Genomic DNA, 22,533 nt, shown 5'->3' with positions numbered 1-22,533 from the left:
TCCCATTTTTAAAATTTTATTTTTAAAAAATTGAATGTATTTAAGGTGTACAACATGATTTATATACATATACATAATAAAATAATTACTATAGTCAAGCTAATTATCATATTCATCTTCTCACATAGATACCAGTGTGTGTGTGTATGTATGTATGTGACTGCGTATGTTTGATGGGAGCACCTGAAGTGTTCTTAGTATATTTCTAGTATTCAATACAGTATTATTAACTGTAGTTATCATGCTGTACATTAGGCCTCTAGACTTATTATCCTACAGAACTGTCACTTCAGACATTTTGACCAACATCTCCCCATTTCCTTTACCTCCTTGCCCTTGTTAACCACCATTTGACACTTTTTATGTATTTGATTGTTTTAGATTCCATATATTAGTTGGATTATGCATTTTTTTCTTTCTGTGTCTAGTATATTTCAACTAACTTATGACCTCCAGGTTCATCGATGTTGCTGAAAGCTTGCCCATCTGAAGCAAATATGTGGAGATGTCAACACTTTCAGTTTTCTATTATTCCTGTGCTACCTCACTCTAAGATGTTCACATACATTTATTTTTCCATGTTTTCCAAAATCATCTAACTTCCTTTATTTTTTTTTTATTAGGTGTAATTAGTATATCTCCTGATTCTTAAATGTGTCAAGAGACAAGTAGTAAAAAAATCTTTCCTGAGAAAAAAAGTCAGAGACTGAAACAAGGCTGATAACTTTCTTATGCTAATTGGCTTTAAAAAATGAATAAAAGGACTAATTTATGGCATGTAGCTAAATTTAGTTGAGGGGAAGCATTTAAAGACCATAAATAACACTGTGATAACACAGGAAGAAAGGCAAAATCAATGTATTTTATTAGTGGTCTCTATTTGCTGCTTGTTCTTATAGCAAATATCATCATAACTTGCTTTTAACAAAGCTGTTTTCTTAGATTATTACACAATCCATAGAAATAATTCTTGATTGGTCTACAAATAAGAATTATTCCTAATAAGTTTAGGACAACAAATGCTGTTTCTGGCCTTACTCAATGTAATAGGCATGTCTTCTAATGAAAAATTAGTTCGGTTTCAATTCTTTGTCAAGTAATTCACAATTGTACAAAAAGTTATACTCTTAAAAAAAAAATAGCTGTACTCCTTTCTACTTCATTATTCTCTGCCTCACCTCAAAAACCACTGTATTGGCTTCTGTTTTTTTATCTTCTAATGTTTCTTTTTTATACACATGACATACAAGAATGATTATGGAAAGGCCAATAATACATCTTCTCTTGGAAATTTTAAACATTAATTTTTTATTAATTTTTTTATATTGTTAGTGTACGTGCGTACACACACATACACACATACATATATACCTTGCATAAATCTTTTTTTCAAATAGTCGGCATACCTTATCAAGAACTTGGACTTTATAAATCAAAAATCTTTTAAAGGGAAACATCCATAATTATTTAGATCCTAGAAGACTTTTCCTGTTTAATTTGTAACTAATTTTTGTAGAGCTTGACTTCAGAGTTAGTCTAAGTTTCCATAGAATAGGAACTTTCTCATATCCTTATTTTCTTTTGTTTAAATCCTTCACAATACCCAGCACCAATGCTGAGAACATAATAGAAACTAAGTTTTGCAATGATATGTAGCAGTGCTCTTTAGTCAGAGGACATCGAATATTCATGTTCTCCCTGCTTAAAGACTATGCTTTTATTGAGGAGGAGAATTTATATTGTGATCTTGACATCTCTTTCACTATGTCTTGAGAACATTTTTATTTTTTAATTAGCAATTTGAATGAAGCCAGATAGGGCACTTCCAACCCTCACATTCTATTATACAGTGATGTGCTCAAGGGAATTAGGATTCATAGGTAGATGATCAATGGTCAGAATGACACCCACACCAATGGAAAAACAAGGAAGCAGGCCTACATGTAGAGAGAAGAGTGAGGCTAACCATACAGAATAGTAAAGATGAAAAAGGACCACATGGCCCTATTCAACAACCACTTACTGAGAACCTACTTTATATAGGTGTTGTGCTAGCTGCTTGGGAAACATTAATAAACCTAATGGTTATGATTCACGCCTTCTGAGAGCTTAAGCTCACAGTGAGATGAACACAAATCGATGTACAATAAGTATGTAATAGAAATTCTCTTAAGTACCAAGAAAGCAAAGACACTTGAATTGAGAAAGTGTAACAGGAGAAAATACTTTAAATTGCAGGAAGATGGGAAAGGCAAATCTCTTCTGAACGTATTCTTGAAGCTAACAGCTGTAGGTGAACTGCTTGGAGAGAAACACCAGCTGTGTTTGCCACACATCTGATGGTTCTCAGGCTCTGGATACAGGGTCCAGGTGCATTCTTTGATACTGTGTTCTGGGAGATGCTTCTGTTTCTGTTACTTGAGACTGAAGAACCTTAACTAATACATATTCAAATGTTGAACTGATATAGAGATGAGTCTTTATGTAATAGGAAGCATAAATATTGGCTGTTTTTCTGATTTTCTTGATATCAACACTAGAGCAGTTATCATGTCAACCTTAAAATAATTGAATATACCTATATTTTTAACAGCCTTGTTTTTTCAAAAATAGCTCATCTGAAGTGTTAATTTTTATAACCAGTCATAACCTTGTAGAATTTTTGGAGGCAGAAAAGAATGTAAGGAAATTGTTTCAACTGAAAGAAAACAGAAAAAGCAAAAAGAGACCCAGGGATGAGGTCAGACTGTAGATCTAAATTTATAATATAATCAGGGTGAAGCACAAATGTCTGACTGCCATTTTAATGCTTTCTTCAAAAGTACTGGTCAAATCACTCTCTAAAAACTTAAAGATGTGTTTAAAGATATTTATGACTCTTCGTGTTCTAGCTTTTTAGACAAAATAAAGGATCAGCAAATGGCCACTTAAAATAACAAAAATTGTTGGAAGAAAATTTAAGTATTAACAACTAAGCAGATTCCTCAAACAGTGCTGGACACTAATCACATCATCTTGCATTTATTTTTCTCTTCGTTGATTAGTACTACTAGTTAAACTAGAGTTAGATAATGCAGGATTGGGAATACCAGCAATTATTATATGGACTGACTTTAAATGTGTGCTAAGCAGCAGCATAAGTAAGCAGTAGTGTGCCCAGGACACCACATTGTGTGCCTCCTGTGCCAAATGATGGTGTCAAATTGCTTACATCATACTTTGGCAGTAGAAACTGAAGGACACTGAGATCTCTGCAGCAATGCCCAGTGCTAAGAGCTGGTTTAACTGCCCTCTTTCAAATACTTTTATCGGGACAACGTAAGAAAACTTTAAGCCCCTATAAAATGGTTAAATATTTGTTTTCTAGACAATATGAACACTAATTCTTCATTACTAAAAAAAAAAAAAAAACCAAAAAAAAAAAAAAGATTTGAACACTATGTTGTCCAGAATAGGTGAAGATTTCTCATTAAGAAAAACTTTTTTTGAATATCTAAAGTCTGATCAGCTGGAGAATAAGGTTTTCAACCAACAAGTTTGAGCTAATTTTCATGAAGGATGTAAGGTCTATATCTAAATTCATTGTTTTGCTTACACATGTCTAGTTGTTCCAGTGCCACTTGTTGAAGAGTCTAAATTGTCTCCATTGTATTGGCTTAGTTCTTTTGTCAAATATCAGTTGATTATATTTATGGGGTCTATTTCTGGGCTCTCTGTTCCATTCCATTGATCTATTTTATTTTGCCAATATTACACTGTCTGAATTACAGTAGCTTTATAGTAACTTTTGAAGTTGGGAAGTGTTCCTTTTATAGACAATCTTCAGAAGATATGTGTGGATAAATAGGATAATGGGAAAGGATAGGGTTGAAGAGTTTGGATGAGTCTAGTGAAATGTGACCTACAAAATGTGGAAGTTTTTCTCTGAGCTAGGTTTCCCTGACTTACATGATGAGGGAGTCATGCAGCTGATATAACAGAAATTGTGGGTTTAGAGTCTTTTATTTCAAAATCTCCTCTGATTTCAAAGCAGAATGTCTATAGGCATGGTGTGTTAGGGTCATCATAGGTAAATGAGTTAGATTTATTTTAGATACTTATTTATAAGAAAAGATTTCTTTCTCCAGTCTTAATCTCTGTAGTTGTCCAGAGGCATATTAAAAGTTGAAAAGATATTTTAGAATTTTCCTACAAGACTAAATTAAATTAGACTTTTAAAAGGTAGTTTAAAAAGAAAGATCCAATGATATCTGACACGTAAAAGAAAATTCTACTCTGGGGAGATAAACTGTAGAATAAACCACGAATTTATTACTAGGTTACTTTAAGTATTATCTTCCTTTTTATAATAAACATTTTTATATCTAGACATCATTTTCAATATATTAGCTGTTTCTTTCAAAGGTAAAATACCACAATCTCTCCTGAAAGGATATGTAAACAGGTATCTGCCAAGAGTAAGAGTTGCCAAAGCAGAATTGGTGCCAAGAGATTAAAGTTCAGAATAAAAAGCCCCAAATCTGAAATCCAGAGATGACTAAGAGTTGCAGTGAGTCACCATCCTTGAGAGTGTCCTGTGGAATTAAGGCTGAACCACAGTTTCTAAAAACAAGCTATTCTAAGAGGACAAATGGGCTTAAGTTGGGTTGTCTATTATCAGTTTATAGTGGCTATCTGAATTGCTATGTTGACATAACTTCTGAGGCCAGGGCTGGTGCTAGTGATAAATACTGAGATGAAAGTACAAAGCGGTGGTGGCATACTTTGCTTGCATTTGCTATTCCAGTGCTAAATAGTTTTTTTCACTTGCCCGGGATGGGCTATCAGTGTATCTAGTGAGTCCTGCCCTGATGAGAGTCGGCCCTTTCTGTTTCTGCTGTTCAGACAATGGGTGTAGAGAATCAGCACCATTTGCTTTAATTGTATCCATCAACAGAGTTAAGATTGCAGCAATTGTGGTCAAGTGTTGGAAATTATTTCTTAGGATTAGATGGTAAAAAGCTTTTGATATTCCATTTTAGAGATTGCATGTCTCTTGTATTGGAGTTTTTATGGGGTTTTTGCAAGAATAGTATTGAGTTCTTTGTGTCATATTATGAGGTTCTCCAAGGCATCTTCTGTAAATTACTCTTGTCTAGAGGTAATATCTACTGAGAGAGGGTTCCATAAAAAAAATTCAAGTAGAGGACAATGGTTAGGAAAATGAAAAAGAGCATAAACAAAAAACATTTAATATGATGTCAAACATAGAATAAAATATCATTAATTTTGAATTGATGGTTTTTAATGTATTTGTGGTAACAGAAGGATTTGTAAATACTTTGCTTTTTAGTTATCTGAAATGTCCAATAAACAGAAAATTTAATTGGCTTATTTATTCATAGATCTTTAGTATATTAAAAAAAAGATGGTTTAAAGACCTGAAGTAGAAGACATGATTTCTGAAATCAGTAAGATGGGGAAGTATTTTGAAGGAATGATGTGAATCAATAACTTAAAAGTGGAAGGTGAGGGACATTCACCTGAGATTGTGATATTCAAATGCCAACCTTCCCTTCTTACACACATTTTGAATTTCCCAAGAAACCCAGGGGCTTACTTCCTGTCCAATATTACTCTTCCAAATACACACAAGAGACATCAGGATGAGATCAGCATACTCTTGCTGTTTTTACTATTGACATGTTTAATTCTGTATAGTCCTGTGGATGAATGCCTACACTCTTTATAGAATGATTCTATATGCGGTTTCTACTCTTTCATATCACGCTATCATTCCTGAGATCCTGGGTTAAAGCTCTCTTGGTTTCTGATGAAGTCACTTCCTGGAGGCAAATCATTTCCAGAAACCTGGCTCAGCTTCATTTCCCTGCTTCTTTCCTGGTTTCTAGACCTCCTTTCTCCTGAGTGATTATCTCCTTCAAGATGTGGAGTATTTTCTTTTATGAAAGAAATTTTCAAAACATAACTCTTTTTACAACTTTTTCCTGAAAATCTAGGTCCCCTTTTCACACTTACCTTTCTACAGGGGACAACAGTCTTTGTTTCCAAAGTACATTTATTTCTCTGCCTATACTGTGATATGCGTGGCCTTCTTATTGATAAGGAAAGGTAGCCTCTTGGAAAGGCACATACCAAAAACAATTTTGAAATTTCATTTCACTTTTTACCTTAAAATTCATGAAGCACTTTGAGAATCTATCTCTGAAGTACATCTCTTTTTAACTAGGAAAGTGCAATATTGTTGAGGAATATGGCAACAAATTCAACTCCTTGATACTAGTACTGTGCATTAGAATATTGTCATAAATATATATTCATAGAGAATAAAGAAGATTCTACATTTAAAAAACTCATTTATCTAATATAAGTTCAATCTATCAATTTAGAAGGCTTGGATAATTTCTGAAGAAGTCATCTAAGGAAAAATTTGGAGATAATCAGAATTCGATCTTTAATATCAATGCTCACTATCTTTCCTTCAGAGACCTCTTCAGCTTCTTTCATTTCTAAACCACATCATCCTGTGTCTCCAGGGGCTTACTCTGTGTTTTATTCTTCATTTACAGTCTGTCTCTGGTCTTATTTACTTAAAAGTGTTCCCAATGAATTTTTTCAAATGCTACCATTACCAGCTATTAACACTTCTATGAGGTGATTGCTAAGACACAAAATTTCAGGAATCAGTGGAATTACCATAAAATAAAGGATAAATATAAGAGGTAGATTTTTAGACTGGGTAAAGCACATTGCTCAGCATAAATTCTATAATACAGATTAGTTAAACGTTTATGGACAGAAACAGCTGTGAACTGTTCTTTTATAATCCTGCATAGGTAAGGATGCCAATTCTATCTGGTAATTCCTTCCCTTGTTTGGTTAAAAATTTCAACTTCAAGTATAGCCACTTATCTTGTGATGAAACTGGTAACATCTGTTATTAGCTTATTAGCATTTACATGATAGTGAAAACAGTTTGGCCAAATACACCTAGGTGTTAATGTAGACTTAAATTCATAAAGACATAGCCATTTATACAGTTTAAACTAATCATACAAGTGCTACTTCTTACTATTAAAATACATTTAATGGCCTAAAGTAGTCTGTTACCTTCACAATATGTTAAAATGAAGACTGTGCCTACAGATGACATCATTACATATGGCAGTGAAAGCTGGGAAAGATTTGCTTAATTTTACAAATAGAAAACAAAGTGCTTCTTATATTATCTTTAAGTTTTATGGTAAAATGCATTTTCATTAACCTTTTAAGTCACCGTTTCACAATATTAAAAATAAATTTGAATTCCATAACACTCTTCTACCTTAAATTCTTACCTCGAAAAATTTGAAATTATATAGCTTCACTATCCGTTTATCAAGAATTGCATACTTCTTTACTTGGAGACAATGAATAAACCGAGTACTAGTTATGAATCCTAACATCATGGCTTTTTTTTTTTTTGATATGGAAGATATCTTGCATTAGGCAAATTTCTTTAAGTAGCTCTTAATAAAAGCTCTGCAATAAAAAATTTCTCCAACCTTAAACTTTTATTTAAGTTTAAAGTACTTCTCACTGAAATAACTTATTATGAAATTCATCTATTAAATAAATATATGCTACCATTTCAGTCTCATTTACATTTTCCCTAAAATGAGGCTTTGTGCAAAATATATAATATATATAGAAACATACTTACCATTGCTAACTAAATTGTAAAATATAATATTAAAGGGAGTCAGGAAATTGAAGCAGAATTCAAAGGACACTCGGCAGACTTGTTACTCTAACCTCAGTCTCTCTCTTGCTGTAAACTTCTACTTAGAACAGAGGATGGGTGTTCTGTGAAAGTAAGACACAAAGTCATTCTATGTAAATCAAGGAGTTCCAAGGACGTAAACCCGGTATCTGGTTACTAAGTGAACATTATCAGTTTTTTATCTTTAAAAATTACATTTAGATATGGGTGGGTATACTACTAAGAAATTCTAGCATGCTTCAAAAACCTATGTACACAAGAATGGACAATACAATAGTTACATTGTAAAATGACTAATGGCTATAGCCAAGGGGATAGGAAACTGATATTGTTTAAAGAAAAATTAGGGTCTATTCAATATTGAAACTGAGGTCCTTCATAGCTAGTGTGGGCTACAACTCCAGCCATCTTCACACTTCAGAGTGCCCAGAGAACAGTCAGCAACCAGAGCCATAGTGCCACTTCTGAAGCTGATCAGATCTTAGATTCAATGTTTCTACAAGTTTGTGCAAGCTAGAGCTACAGAAACTTAAAATAGCTCTTTTGAGAAAGAATTCTCAGCAATGCATTTAAATTACTCTCCCTCTCTCCAGAAAAAATAAATCCGAACTGACCCTAAGAGTTAACCCAGGGCTGCATTAGATAAGAAGAGTATATGATTAAACCAAACCAAACCCAAACAAAATAAAACATTAAAAACAATAACAACGGCAAGAGATAAGTACAATATAATCATGGAAGGGCAAGAGAATCTGGGTTATCAAAGCATATAGAACTTTTATAAATCACAATTGGTTTTGCTAATGCAAATTAATGCCCTTTATATTTGTGGCTTTAGAGGTAACAATCTGTTCAGAATCTCATTAGGGTTTCCTCATTTCTGTATTCTTATATCTCCACCCTTCACTTGAAGGTCGCCAATTATTAGAGACCCCTTGCCTCAGCAAAGTCTTGAGATATGAAATGAAATATAGATTGCCTCAGGAAACCTGAATTGTTGGCTCTGTTTTGCAGAATGCTACATTTTTCAGAGTGGTTTTGTTTTGACTGAGTTGCTAACTGAATATGTGATGAAATCCAGACTAAAAAAATGAGATCAATTTTCTTAAACTGAGAGGGTCAGGAGGTCTACCAGCGCAAGAGTCCCCCCTACTACATCTGCTCACCAACTAGAGCCTTGTACATTTGGTGGACCACACACATTAATGGTCATGTGATGCTAAAAGGAAAGAGACTCCAAACATAAGATTCCAAACCACACTGAGAAATGATCCCCTGGGTAAAATGATCTGACCCAGGCAAAAGGAGTCTCAGGTAATTGTCATGGACTGAAGACCCACTTGGAATGTGAGTGACACAGAAGAATGTGCTCTGTGTTAAGACCCACAGGATTCTGAGTGTCCGAGACTGAATTTCCCCACCATGTCTGAGGGCTGAGGCCTCAGAATCAGACGGATTTTGATTTAATAAAAATACTATAATTCCTGCATAGGAGTATTTTGAGTAATGTTCAAATGCTCATTTGAACATCTATAAATCTGTCCAGATACAGCTAGATATAGATGACATAGATATTAGATATCTGTATCAATGTGGATATATATAAGACATAGACATATTTGCTAATTTTGTATGCCCAAATAATATCTCTTTAAGGGTCAGTCTTTAAGTAAAAAAAAAAGAAAAAGGCATGAATGTAGTATCACTTTTACGATTACCTATTTTTCTACATTCAATAGACTACTCTAGAGTCTCTGAGGTTATAAAATTAAGTGGCTATGATACCCCAATTGGGCTTCCCATTTATTTAGTTTTTGCCCTGGCTATGACTAATGTGCCAAGTTTCCCTGCCTAAAAATAGACTGTGTTTCCTGGACTTCCGTGGGATGTGGGGTCCTGAGGACTTGGGCCCTGGAACAAGTCTAGGTACAAACCCATGACTCAGTGGTACTAGTTTGTTCTCAAGTTACTGTCCCCAGTTTTACATATCTTTTATTATTACATAGAGAACTTGTAAACTGACTTTGTTAGGTGTGCAATTTCCCTTCTTTAGGCAAACTATCTCTGACATATTTGTTCTAATCTAATTTTAAGAAAAAATTAGATTAGAACAAATATTTTGGTCAATTTGTCTTGAAAATAGAGCTCAGGTATAGCAGAAAGTATACTAAGCAAACAATTCTGAAATGTATTCTTTAGCCCCAACTCTGCTATGTGCTAAATTTATAATCTTGCTTAAATTACTTAGCTTTCTGAGACTCAGCTTCTAAATCAATAAACTGCTATACAAAGCTAAGTTACTTCTGCCATTATTTCATATTGCTGTCTATTTTCAAATAGAAACTAATTACAACCATAGTAGATTCTTGAGTTTTGAATCTAATGTTCAAACATTAGCTTGAGGTTTGAAACCTAATCTTAGCTGAGAGAAAATTTACTTTTTTAAGCCTAATATTTATTTTAAATCAATTTGTAGTTCTAAGATTTTTGGTAGTGTTTTGACATCCAACTTTGCTTATAGACATATTGCTAGAAGTGTTTCCTTACCTACAGATACTGTTTTATTAATATTTGTGAGAAAAAAAACCGATACTCCTAAATTTCACTGAGGAATAAATAAAGCAATTATCTAACAGCACAGCTGTGACTGAATAAAAATAATCTGTTAATCTGAAAAGATATTTATTATCTTTGCTAAAAATGGATGAACTGTTTCATAACTACCAAAGAGAAGTAAATTTAGATCAAGTAAACTGAAGTGACTAATTTACATACATGTAAGTAAATTAAAAATTATGTTTTTTTAATACAACTGAGATATTATATGTCCTCAAGTGTCACTAGATTATCAAAGCCAAGAAGTGAATACTGATAGTAAACAGTAAAATAAAAATTGTTCCAAAATTACATTCGGTCCCTCTATGGAAGTTAAAAAGGCCATCATAGATGAGTGACTGATACTATAAAAGCACTTTATACAAGATGTGAAATGATTTAAAAAAATCACTTCCATTTTATTGGGTAAAGTAAATGCCAGTGTTGAAGTTTGAGCACCTTTGAATTACTGCTGCTCTACATAATCATTCCTGCACTTTATATTTGCAAATATCTAATGTGACAGCCTTCACATGTATCAATTTATGTCAAAACCATAGCTGATTGTGCAAGGAGAATCTTTTTTGACAATCGGGCATTGTTGAGTTATGGCTTTCAGAATCATCTCCATAATTTCTGCAGCATTGCCTTGAGTATAACATCGTGTCCTGTTTTAAATGCAGGATGACTTTGAGTATTGCTTTCGTATAAAAAAAATAGTAATCTCTAATTTCCCAGTAAGCTGCCAATTTTTCTCAATATTTTTGAACTTCAAAATGTACCTTTATAGCATGGAAGATGCTCATTAAAAAAATTGTGAAGTATAATATTCACATTAAAAATTGTACATGTAAATGTACAGCTCATGAAAACTTCACAGTGAACTGAGCACTAGCTTGAGGTCATTGTGATCTCTTTCAGTTACTACCTAACCCAAACAAGAATAACTGGTCTCTAGACTTCTAACATCTAGGTTAGTTTCGACCGTTTGTTTTTTGTGCCCAAATCATACAGTATTTGCTCCTTACTGACTTCTTCAACAGTATCTTTGTTCAATTCATCCATACAGTTGGATGTAGTTGTAAATCATATTCTTACCATGTTATAGTTAACTATATGAATAGACTACTGGAAAATAGATTATTTTCCAGTCTGGGACTATTATAAATAGTACTGCTTAAAACTTTATAAAAATAACATTTGGTGAATATATGGAAACATTACTTTTGGGTATTGAACTTTATGAAATTATCTTTTTTGTGAATCACAAATTATTGAATATTGGCAGATTCATAGGATACAATCTAATGTCTAGGGACAGACTTGTTGGGTAAAATTGTATCCATATATTTTTGTTTAGTTTGTGCTGTCAAAGAGTTTGCTAAAATTGTACCAATTTATCTGCCTATGAAGTGTATTACTGTTGGGTCATTCCATAATATTTGTAATTTGGTATATATATATATTTTTTAAGATTCTTATAGGTGTGTAATGATAGCTCATTGAGGTTTTAACTTGTGTTTCACTAATGAAGTTAAGTCCTAATTTATGTTTATTGAGACTTTGAATATCTTTTTTTTTTTTCAAAATATATTATTAAATCATTTGTTCATTTTTCATTGGGTTGTCTCTTTTTCATTTAGATTTTTGAGTTTATGGTGTGTGTGTAAGTGTGTGTCCCATAGGTATTCTGAATACATTCAATACTTTGTCAGAATATGTATTAGGGATGTCTTCTCTAACTCTGAGTTGCCTTTCCAGTTGATAAATGGTGTTTAATATAGTGCTATTTATCCATTATTTTTCTTTTATAGTTAGTCATTCTAGGTCTGATTTAAGAAGTTTTGGCCTATTCAATGTCACAAAGATGTTCTATCTTTCCTTCCAATAGCTTTACTTTTGTTCTTTCACATTTAAATCTTTGATTTACGTGCACCTAATTTCACATGTATGAAACGTGGATGTAGAGGACCATCTACATTTTTTTCATTGTGGCTATCTGAATCATTTGTTAAAAAGTTCATACTTTCCCCGTTGAACTGAAGTTCTGATTTTGATATAAATCAGGTAAATGTATGTATTTGTGGACCATCAGCAACATAATTTTAAATGTTATAAAAGGTAGCAATACTTCATCCTCTGGAAATAGACTCAGATTTACTTGAGACTAGGTCTAGGAATGATGCTCATGAGCAGACCAGAAAACATTTAAAATATAACTTATCAGATTAATATTTGTTATGAAATATAAACTTATGAAGTCAGTCTCAAATAAAGAATTTAAAAAATGTTCAAGCAGTGTCACTGCCAATGAACTAGCATGGAAAGATGACACTACTACAAAACCTGGGATATTTGTCAGATGATTCCGTGTTTTGTAGCTATATTTCACTAGTAACCCTCAAATCTTTGAATATTACCTATTTTAACAGTAGTCATTCAAGCAATATATGAACCAAATTCAGTGTGCTATTTAAAATAGTTCTAAGTCTATCATGTGAATATATAATTTTGCATTCGTGCATTTCCAAATATTGCTATAACTCTATATTAGCTCATTTAAGCCTTGGGATTTTCTTATAATAAACTTATAAGTGTAGTTTACATGTGTTTTACAAAATTGTCTCAATTCTTGATTTGACTTCATAGTTTCTTTTCCACCAGCTTCTTTTCCCTTTCCTTTCTTATTACAACTTTTCTTTGTATTTACCACATTCTCACCCAAAGTTCTAGGAAGTTGCAATTAGTGATGATAAATAAAAATTTATATTGGCTTGAGATTAGGACTGACTTTAATAAATGTTGGATAATTTTAGAATTCTACATTTTTGTAAAATAACGGGAAAATAGCTGCTCAAAATATGAAAATAAAAGAAATGAGGAAAAGGAGAATAGATTGTCTTTGTAAAAATTGTGTTATGAAAGAGTTGCTAGGTTTCCTTCTTTAATTTCTCATTTTCAGAACCTTTCCTACATTTCTTAAAAATCTCACCAAATTCTTTCTTTGAAGTGAGATATTGAAAGCATTTATTTACCATAATTTAACTTTCTTCCTCAACTCCAGAATAGTTCAGAACACTCAGCCATTTCAACAAGACAGGCTCCCATGTATAATGAATTGAAAGCATTATGAGAATAAGTCAGCATATGATCATGATAGGGCCCTTCCATGAAGAATCTGGGTTGAAGGAGGAGGAAGTGTAGTTTGAGAGCTTATCTAAGGAATTTGATGAGTGTGCTTACAAAATAAAAGGAATACTCAGACAGAAATAGAGATACTTACAACACATTCATTCTTCTCTGCTGCCCTAAATTCTGTTCTTCCTGAAAGAGGAGTGTAGAGCACACTTACACACTTGAAGCAAAAGGAAGCTATTTCTCCTTTGGCCATGAAGGGTCCTTCTGTATTTGGTGCAGATGGGGACATGTGAGTGATCACAGTGCTGCTTTGATTTTTTTTTTTTTTTTTTTTTGGCAATTTTCGCCAGTTTTACATCAAGAGCAAAATCCAATAGAATGATAACATCTAGAACATCTGCATTTGCAAAATAGCTATTTGCTCAGATCCAGAACCCTCAGGATAAATGGTCATTGTGTGATTGTTTTAAAGCTCCACCAGGTATGTGTTTGGCTCTTTCTTTATCTATTGATGAAATCAATTGACTGATCTGACTAGATTGTTTCTTAGAATCCCCCTCTTCACCTGCCAGAACTCAGTGGGTAAAGAGAGTCAAGCTATCAGACTTAATTTATCCATCTGTATTTTAGCAGTCTTTTCATTTGATAAATTAGAAAATAAAAAATAAGTTCTGGGTATTGGAAATAAGATCACAAAAGGTAGTGGAGAACATTATGTTAAGTGAAATAAGCCAGATACAGAAAGAAAAACTGCACTTATATGTGGCATCTAAAGTCAAATACATTGAAGCACTGAGTAGAATGGTGATTATTTGGGGCAGGGAGATGAAGGAAAAGGGTATAAAGTTAGTTATGTAGGATAAATAAGTCTAGAGATCTAGTGCACTGCATTGATGACTATAGTTAATAATACTGTATTGAATACTGGAAATTCGCTAAGGGCATAGATTTTAGATGTTTTTAACACACGATACAAATACACAGATACAAATATACCTATTCAATGCCAACTTGGACACTTAGCTTAAATAAATCAATTACTAGGAGCAGAAACTTCACTATAAATTGCACTGCCAGTTCTAGTTTTTTTTTTAGGACTTAAGCGATGATATTTGCTTGAAGACTTATTCAGAGACAAGCCAGAATTTGAATCTCCTGTGATCTTTAAGTTGAACTGCTATTCTATTTTTTTTTAATCATAATGTGAAATACTTATCTAAGTAGTACATGGAAACTGTCAATTTTTATAGTAATTTGAGGCAGGAATAGAAATAATTATAAATGTTTACAACCACTGTGATATGGTAGAGAAATTGGAGGTTGAAATATATAAGAAGATGCTAGAATACTGGGTATACTATTGAAGTGCTGAGTAAACTGAGAAATTCTTCAAGTCTAATTATGTCAAATAAGAAATAAACTAATTTTATATTACTCTTCATATTACAGACTTCAAATTATTGAATGTTCAATAAGCATTGACAGAACTTTCAACAGTTTTAAAGGGTACGTAATTAATTTACTCGATGGAGACTTAGAAGTCTCTAAGTAAAATGTATACACAATATTTAGATGCTAGATGATGTGATGGCAGATGAAAATTAAATATAATTGATCACCATGCAAATAGAATGATACTAGGAATTATAAGTAGTAACATTAGGGATATTTTTTACATTATTTACCTATGCAATATTATAACATCAAATTACATTTACAGATATATAACAGGTACTATAACTCTTGTGGCGCGATGCACACACACACACACACACACACACACACCTACCCACCTCCCACCCCCACCATGTTTAACCAACTATTTAGGACCTAAAGTGTCCTAAAGTGTCCTAGCTACTGGAGACCCAGAAAATATTGGCTAGGTGTTTCATGCGAAAAAGCAAAGGTAAAATTTCTCAAATTCCTTATGACTTCTGCTACAAATATTTCCATAAAACCTTCCTTTGTATGTATTTGGAATTTTATGGTATTATTTTGTACCATAAGGGCTGGGGGTGGGTGAGAGGGAATCGTTTGTTTGTTTCCCCAACTTCTTTGTGCAAATAACTACAAACATAAGGATTCTGTTTGTGCAGTTTGGTCGGTCATAGGGAAAGGTAACAAAACACATTCGTATCAAGCAACTTAAAATTGCATATAAGCATTCTCATTCAGAATTCTTTTTCCATCCTGGCATAGTAAATTTGGAGATTTTCTTGAGAACCACCACTCCATTTAGTACCACATTTTCTACCTCTTTGTTTCTGTTGTCCCTCTAATCTTTTTCTCTTGCATTTTCTGAAGGAGCAAATATAAATCTCTAATGTCCTCATATATAGCAGTATCGTCCTCTCATTTGTTGTCTCGTTTGACATTTACCAACCAAGGCAGCTCTTAAAGACATTGACCTTTACAAAAATTGGGATTATCTACTGTGATAGTTAATTTCATGTGTCAACTTGATTGGGCTAAGGAGTGCCAAGATATTTACTTAAACTTTATTTCAGGGTGTGTCTGAGAACGTTTCTATATGAGACTAACATTTAAATCTGAGTCAATAGACTGAGTGAAGCAGATCACCCTCCCCAATGTAGGTGGGTGCTATCTAATCCATTGAAGGCCTGAACAAACTTAACGCTGAGTAAAAAATAATTTTTTCTTTCTTCCCGTCTCCAAGTCAGGGCATTGATCTTCCCCTGCCTTTGGACTCAGATTGAAACTTACACGATCACTTCTTCTGGGTTTCCAACAGTTTGCTGACAATATAGATTTTGAGAATTCTCCGCCTCCATAATCAGAAGCCACATGATTCCTTATAGAAAATCAACCTCTTTTTTTCTATCTCCCTTCTCTTTCTCTCCCTCCTACTGGTTCTGTTTCTCTAGAGAGCGCAGACCAATACAACTATTAATAAAATATAGTCTCTCTTGCTCTCTTTTTCTGTGCTTTCTTTCTCTGTTCTGTTTCTCTCTTTTATACAAAGATACACATTTACATGCAAAACAGAAACATAATGTTGGGACTTTGGCACCACTAGAATTGCTGAGAAAATAAACCTAAAGTTTATCACTAATTAAGAGTACATTCCGATCAATCAGTAGTAGTAGTTTTTTAAATATCATTTAAAAAATCTATTTCTGTGGGCATATTAAAAGAAAATGAGAATGTAAGTCATTAGATTTTCTCATAATTTGATTCTTGGTTTCCTAAAAGGAAGGCTAAAGTCATGAGATGCAAAAAGGCTTAGACATGATTAGAGAAAGAGAAAGTAAATGTGTATGCTTATACTGGGAGACTGTAGGGATAAAGCTCTCTCAGCTAGTATGTGGTCCCTTCAACATATGTGCTGATGGATTTCCCTGACCATTTTGGGCATTTGGAAACTCACAGAGACTAAGACATCCATCACACCACAGAATGTATAAACTTGATTTAATTTCACTTTTAAAAACACATATCTGGATGTGTATGTCACTCTGCATGCTGAAATAGTGACACTAATTGTCATTAATTTTTTCAGTAAATATATATTTCTGAACATGTTCTATGATGTGGTGATTTGCTAAGGACACAGTAATAAATAAAGCATAATTACTTTAAATATTTTCAAGGTAGTGGAGGAAGCAAATATAAAAGAAAATAATTACAGTGCAGTGTGCCAACTGCCCTGAGATAGTCTTTGGTCTCAGGAGAAAGGTGTCTAAGTCAATTCCTCCACATCTAAGTCATATGACTTTTGATACATGATATGGGTTTAGATAAGGCTGAGAGCTCTGGTCCAGCAGCTGTAGAAGGGATTAGTGTTGGTTTCTCTACCTTGTAGGCTGAGTTATGGATTAATGATTAGCTGCATTGGAGGGCAGAGGTAAGAACTAGAGGGTGATGGATGTCAGGAAAATCTTTGTATATCTTTGTGTCATCTGCTAAAGTGGAGTTGGGAGGGCGGGAATATAGAATATTTAATGACAATCTCTGAGTCATTAGGGCTCCCTGATTCTTGAAAAGTCAGAAAATAACTGAATATAGTTGAACTGAGTTTTCCTTTCCCAAAAGGCTGGAAGAGAGTTGTGAGACCTTTTCAATCTCTTTATGGCATCTTTTGACAAACATAAAATTCTAACTTTCATTTAGTCTAACATTGATTTTTTTGTGTTATTATATTTGCCTATCCCAAAGTTATGAAGACATTCACCAATATTCTGGAAGTTTTGTATATTTTTAAATCATTCACACTAGGGTGTAAAACCTTTATTTGTGTATCATGGGAGGTAGGTTTTAAGATACCATGTTATACATATAGCTACGAATTATAAAAATAACCTACCTTTCCTCACTGCTGTGTAAAGTCAATTTTGTCATAAATCAAGTGTCCATATAAGTATGGGCCTGCTTGTAGATGCTATTTTGATGTAGTTCTCTCATTGTTTGGCATTTCTCTGATACCACAATGTTTAGTGATACTTCATAATGCTTCAATATATGATGGTATGATTCCACCAATTTTGTTCAAGTTTGTCTTGACTATTTTGTTCTTATTTTTAAATCACTTTGTCAATTTCCAGAATAATCTGAGAATTTCATTGTGCATGCACTGAATTTACGTCAATTTGAAGAAGATTGCTATCATTTTATTAGTTTTTTTAGTTCACGAATATGGTATCTTTATATATGGTATTAATTTTTCAATATTTGGTGTATAATTAATAGATATGAATTGAGGTCGAGGATTATGCTACTTTTCTCCAGGGAGGATTTACCTTAACATTTTTCAAATAGTTAAGGGTAGGGGTATTTTTAAACCAACCAGTGATTTTATTTTGATTTCAGTTTTATTGAGGTATAATTATCTAAATTCTAAGATATTTAAAGTGTACATGGTGCTGATTTGATGTAAGTACATATTGTGAAAAGATTACCCCCATCTAGTTATTTAACACATCCTTCACTCACATATTTATCTTTTGTGCGTGTGTGAGAGATCATTTAAGTCCTACTCATTTAGCAAATTTCAGTTAAAAAATACAGTGTTATCAACTACAGTCACCATGTTTTACATTAGATCGTTAGATGTTATTCATTTTATAGCTGAAAGTTTGTACCGTTTTACCAACCTCTCCTTATTTACCCAACCTCGCAGCCCCTGGCAACCACTTTTCTGTTAGGTTTCTATGAGTTTGACTTTTCCATTTTTTTTTTTTTTTTTTTAGATTTCTCATAGCTAATTAGTGATTGAATTGATTTGAAGCTACTCTTCAGTTTTTATGTATCTTTATCCCCAACGTATGTTAAATACATAAATAATTCATATAAATGAAACCAGTCTTACAAACATCTAAGCAGAATTGAGAGCCTTGCAGGAGTAGCATATTTAAATGCTGGTGACTCAAAGATTGTGAGATTTAAGTGTGAATAGGTTAGAAAAGGATGACTCTAAAATTTCTAAAATAGACTGTCAGGCAAATGGTGATGTCATTAGCAAAAATAAATAATATATGTGGAGTTGAAGCTTGAAACAAGACAGTTATTTGTCTTGGTCTTTTGGGGGAACAGGATAATATATCTGTGTGTATATATGTATGTGTATATATATGTGTGTATGTATAATATATACAGTAGATAGTTTTATACTATTTAAAGCTCAGGAGAGAAATTAAGGTCAAAAATAGTTATTTGGACCACACTGAAAATAAATACACAGAAATCCAGATTACTGGAATAAATAGATTCCAAATAGGTAATTTGTTCTTTTTGAAGGTTTTAAATTGTTATATATTTATATTTAATTTTTAACATATTTTCACATGAGCTTTTTCAATGTCCTGATATGTCTGAACAAATTCTTGACATTACTTTTATTGAAAAAAATTATTTAAATCAAATTCCAAGTATATGTTGACTAAGTCACATATGGTTTTCTCTATATAGACAGAACAAGTCATCACACACTATATAAATTTAGGTTTTATGAAGACTCAACCAAGGCATTCCAGTTGATTGGGTAGTATAGTATGTCTGCCACTGGAAATTTTTCAGATCTGCAATGCAGATATGCATAGTATAGTGTTTGGCTATTATGTTCAGGTCATGAACTGTGCATAGACACAGCCTGAGACACATAACAGCCATCAAAAATAAATATTACTTCACATAATGAAACTATTAAACATTCATATATATATCTTACCATCTATTTTTTGTATGCTATAATTTTGTTTTATAAAGTGGTAAAAAACCATTTTTAACATCGACTAAATAAGTAAAAAATAGAATGCATCAAAATTCACTAGTAATAAAAGTATATAATTCTTAGAATTCAAAAAAGATGTTATATAGAATCTAGTCCAGTAATTTTCAACTCGGGCTGCACATTAGAATCATCTGAGAAGTTTCAAATAATGCTTGGTCTCTAACCCAGATGAGTTACTTCAAAATACTTGGGGTATGGGGTCTGCACATCAATAAGTTTTAAGCTTCTCATGTGATTTTAATGTATAGCCAGTGATGAGAACCACTGATATAATACTCTCAACTTACAGATGAGAAAATTCAGAGCTATAGAAGTTAAATGATTTGGCCAAAGGCTCGCAGATAATTAACTTTAGAGTTAAGAATAGAATCAAGGTAGGGCTCTGTATTCTCATTCCAGTATGCTCTGTATACCACACAGCAAGGAGCATGTTTATAGATTTACCTTTAGTACTAACACTTTAGTTGTGAATGCCAAATAAAATAGTTACATGTGTGATAAGACAGTTCTTTGTTGTTGATTGCTATATAGTTGTCATGTATTGTGGTATTTTTGTGTTTCCCTGAAGTCAGATGTTTTAGAATGACAAAGAGGTCCAAAGATGACACCATGATATATACACAAGTGTATTATTTGTGGGGGTTATGTCAATAAAAATGGGGATGATAATTCTTATAAATGAATTCTAAAATAAAAATCTATCCTACACAAAACATTAACAATGGTGTTACAGAATCAGAATTCTAAATCATATATATCTTAAAGATACAAAATAGTTGGTGCGGTGACAGAAAGAAATCTAACTGTGGGAACTGAACACACAGTGTAAATATATATATGCCTTACTGTTAAAGTGTACAGCTGAAACATTGGATTTCATTAACCAATGTCACCATAAGAAAAAAGATACAAAATAATGATTATTAAAGTGCCTTAATACAATATTTACTCAGTCTGTTGAGTATGTTCCCCATGTACTTAATATTCTCAACTATGAACATCTTTGAGGCCACTCACAATCTTTTGTTATTCTGTGTTATCCTCCATGATTGCTCTGGGAATTTGTCAATGTAATTTAAGATGCAGCTTCACTAAACTCAGAAAATTGTACATTCAACACTCAACTTGAAAGGCAAAGAAAAAGTAATATAAATCTGCTTCAGCAATAAAACAAATCTTTAATTTTTGTTTTAACATCACTGAAATTTTTGGTGACAGTTGGCAACAGCAGAGAATTATTAAAGTGTCACGGAAGGCAAGATCGTTTTGAATATTAAAAATATGGGTCTATAAAAGAAAAATGAGTTGCTTACAAATATTACAGAAAGCCAAGAGACTCATATCCTTTAGCAATAAGTTGTCTCTTCCATCATAAGAGTATTTCACATGCTTCCATTTATATTATTCCTCATAGATTTCAAGTTTATGTTATAAAGATTCAGCAATAACAAAAAAATATAAAACATCCATGTTAACATTTCATTTAGTTCATATAATGAGAATCTCCAACTATTCCAGAGATCTTATACATTTTGGTTACCAAAAATCTCTTATTGTAACTTTGAGTTTTATTTAATGGATTTACAAAACAATTCTTTTAAGAAAATTGGTTAAATACGTTTAGACTTTTAAAACTAATATTCTGCTTTGAAAAAAAACTTTAAAAAATCATCTTAATATCTTCTTTTTATATCATAATGTCATCAAGTGAGCTATATAATTTATCCAAAGTTATCACTGTAACATTTCCTCTATTCTTTGTTTTCTAAGTAGCAGCATTCTCTCAGATTAACACTGTAGATGGGAAAAACACTTCTGTATAAAGGATATAAAGGTAACATGGTTAATGATAAGTATTAAAGACCACTATGTGTCAGTTTCTCTATTATTTAACTCTCCACTCTTTGTATCTTTCATAATCAGGCCATAACTAAAATTCTGATCAACTGCAGAGTAATGTTACAAGACTTCCCAGTAACTACAATTTTGTAGAACAAATACACCTTGTTTAAATGGGCTGGGTGAAGAGAAGGCATATACTTAACTATTACTGGAGAAATTGATAATTTAAAAAAATTTAAAACGAAATAAAAAAAATTATGAAAAAAATAAAACCACCACAAACAACAAAACTTTTTATTCCATTTGAGATTGAGCGTTACAAAGCAATTATGGATGGAAGTAAGGCACATAAAAATGTTATTCCGAATAAGATATTTATGTTCCTTGCCTCCGCATATATTTCTATGATTCTCTGTTATCAGACTGATTCACCATTGTTGGAAAGTAAATCTTAAATGGTTGACAGGGAAGGAATACAAGAGAGAAATGCATGGATACACCCAAGTACATGAACACAGAGCAGGGGAAGAAAATAGAAGAACAGGAATAATGAAAAGTCAATGACCTGTGGTACCCATAGGCCTGTAAGTAGAAGTGGACTTTGGAAAATGAAGGAATAGGTATTCTAATTGGGTATTTGTAAAATAGAGAAATGAAAGTAATGGAAAGGTTTATTATGGTTTGGGAAAAATAGGTAAAAATATAGTTGAGAATTTGAAAAGCTGTTGATAAGCTAAATAAAACAAAACATAAATTCCTTCTTACCTAACTGAAAATAGCATCCAAACTAAAAATCCTCCATTGCATTTTGGGGAGTTTGGCTTCTCCTTAATAATTAGTTACTTTGGCCTCAAGTCAGAGATATAAATCAAGAGAACAGACAAAAGATTTACCAGGAAGTAGTACATTAACTCTTTTTGCTTCTTTATAGCAGAATATATAATTTTCT

The sequence above is a fragment of the Pteropus medius genome, unplaced genomic scaffold (assembly GCF_902729225.1).
Source record: "Pteropus medius unplaced genomic scaffold, Ma_sr-lr_union100, whole genome shotgun sequence".
Lineage (NCBI taxonomy): Eukaryota > Metazoa > Chordata > Mammalia > Chiroptera > Pteropodidae > Pteropus > Pteropus medius.
This window is presented reverse-complemented; position numbering follows the sequence as displayed.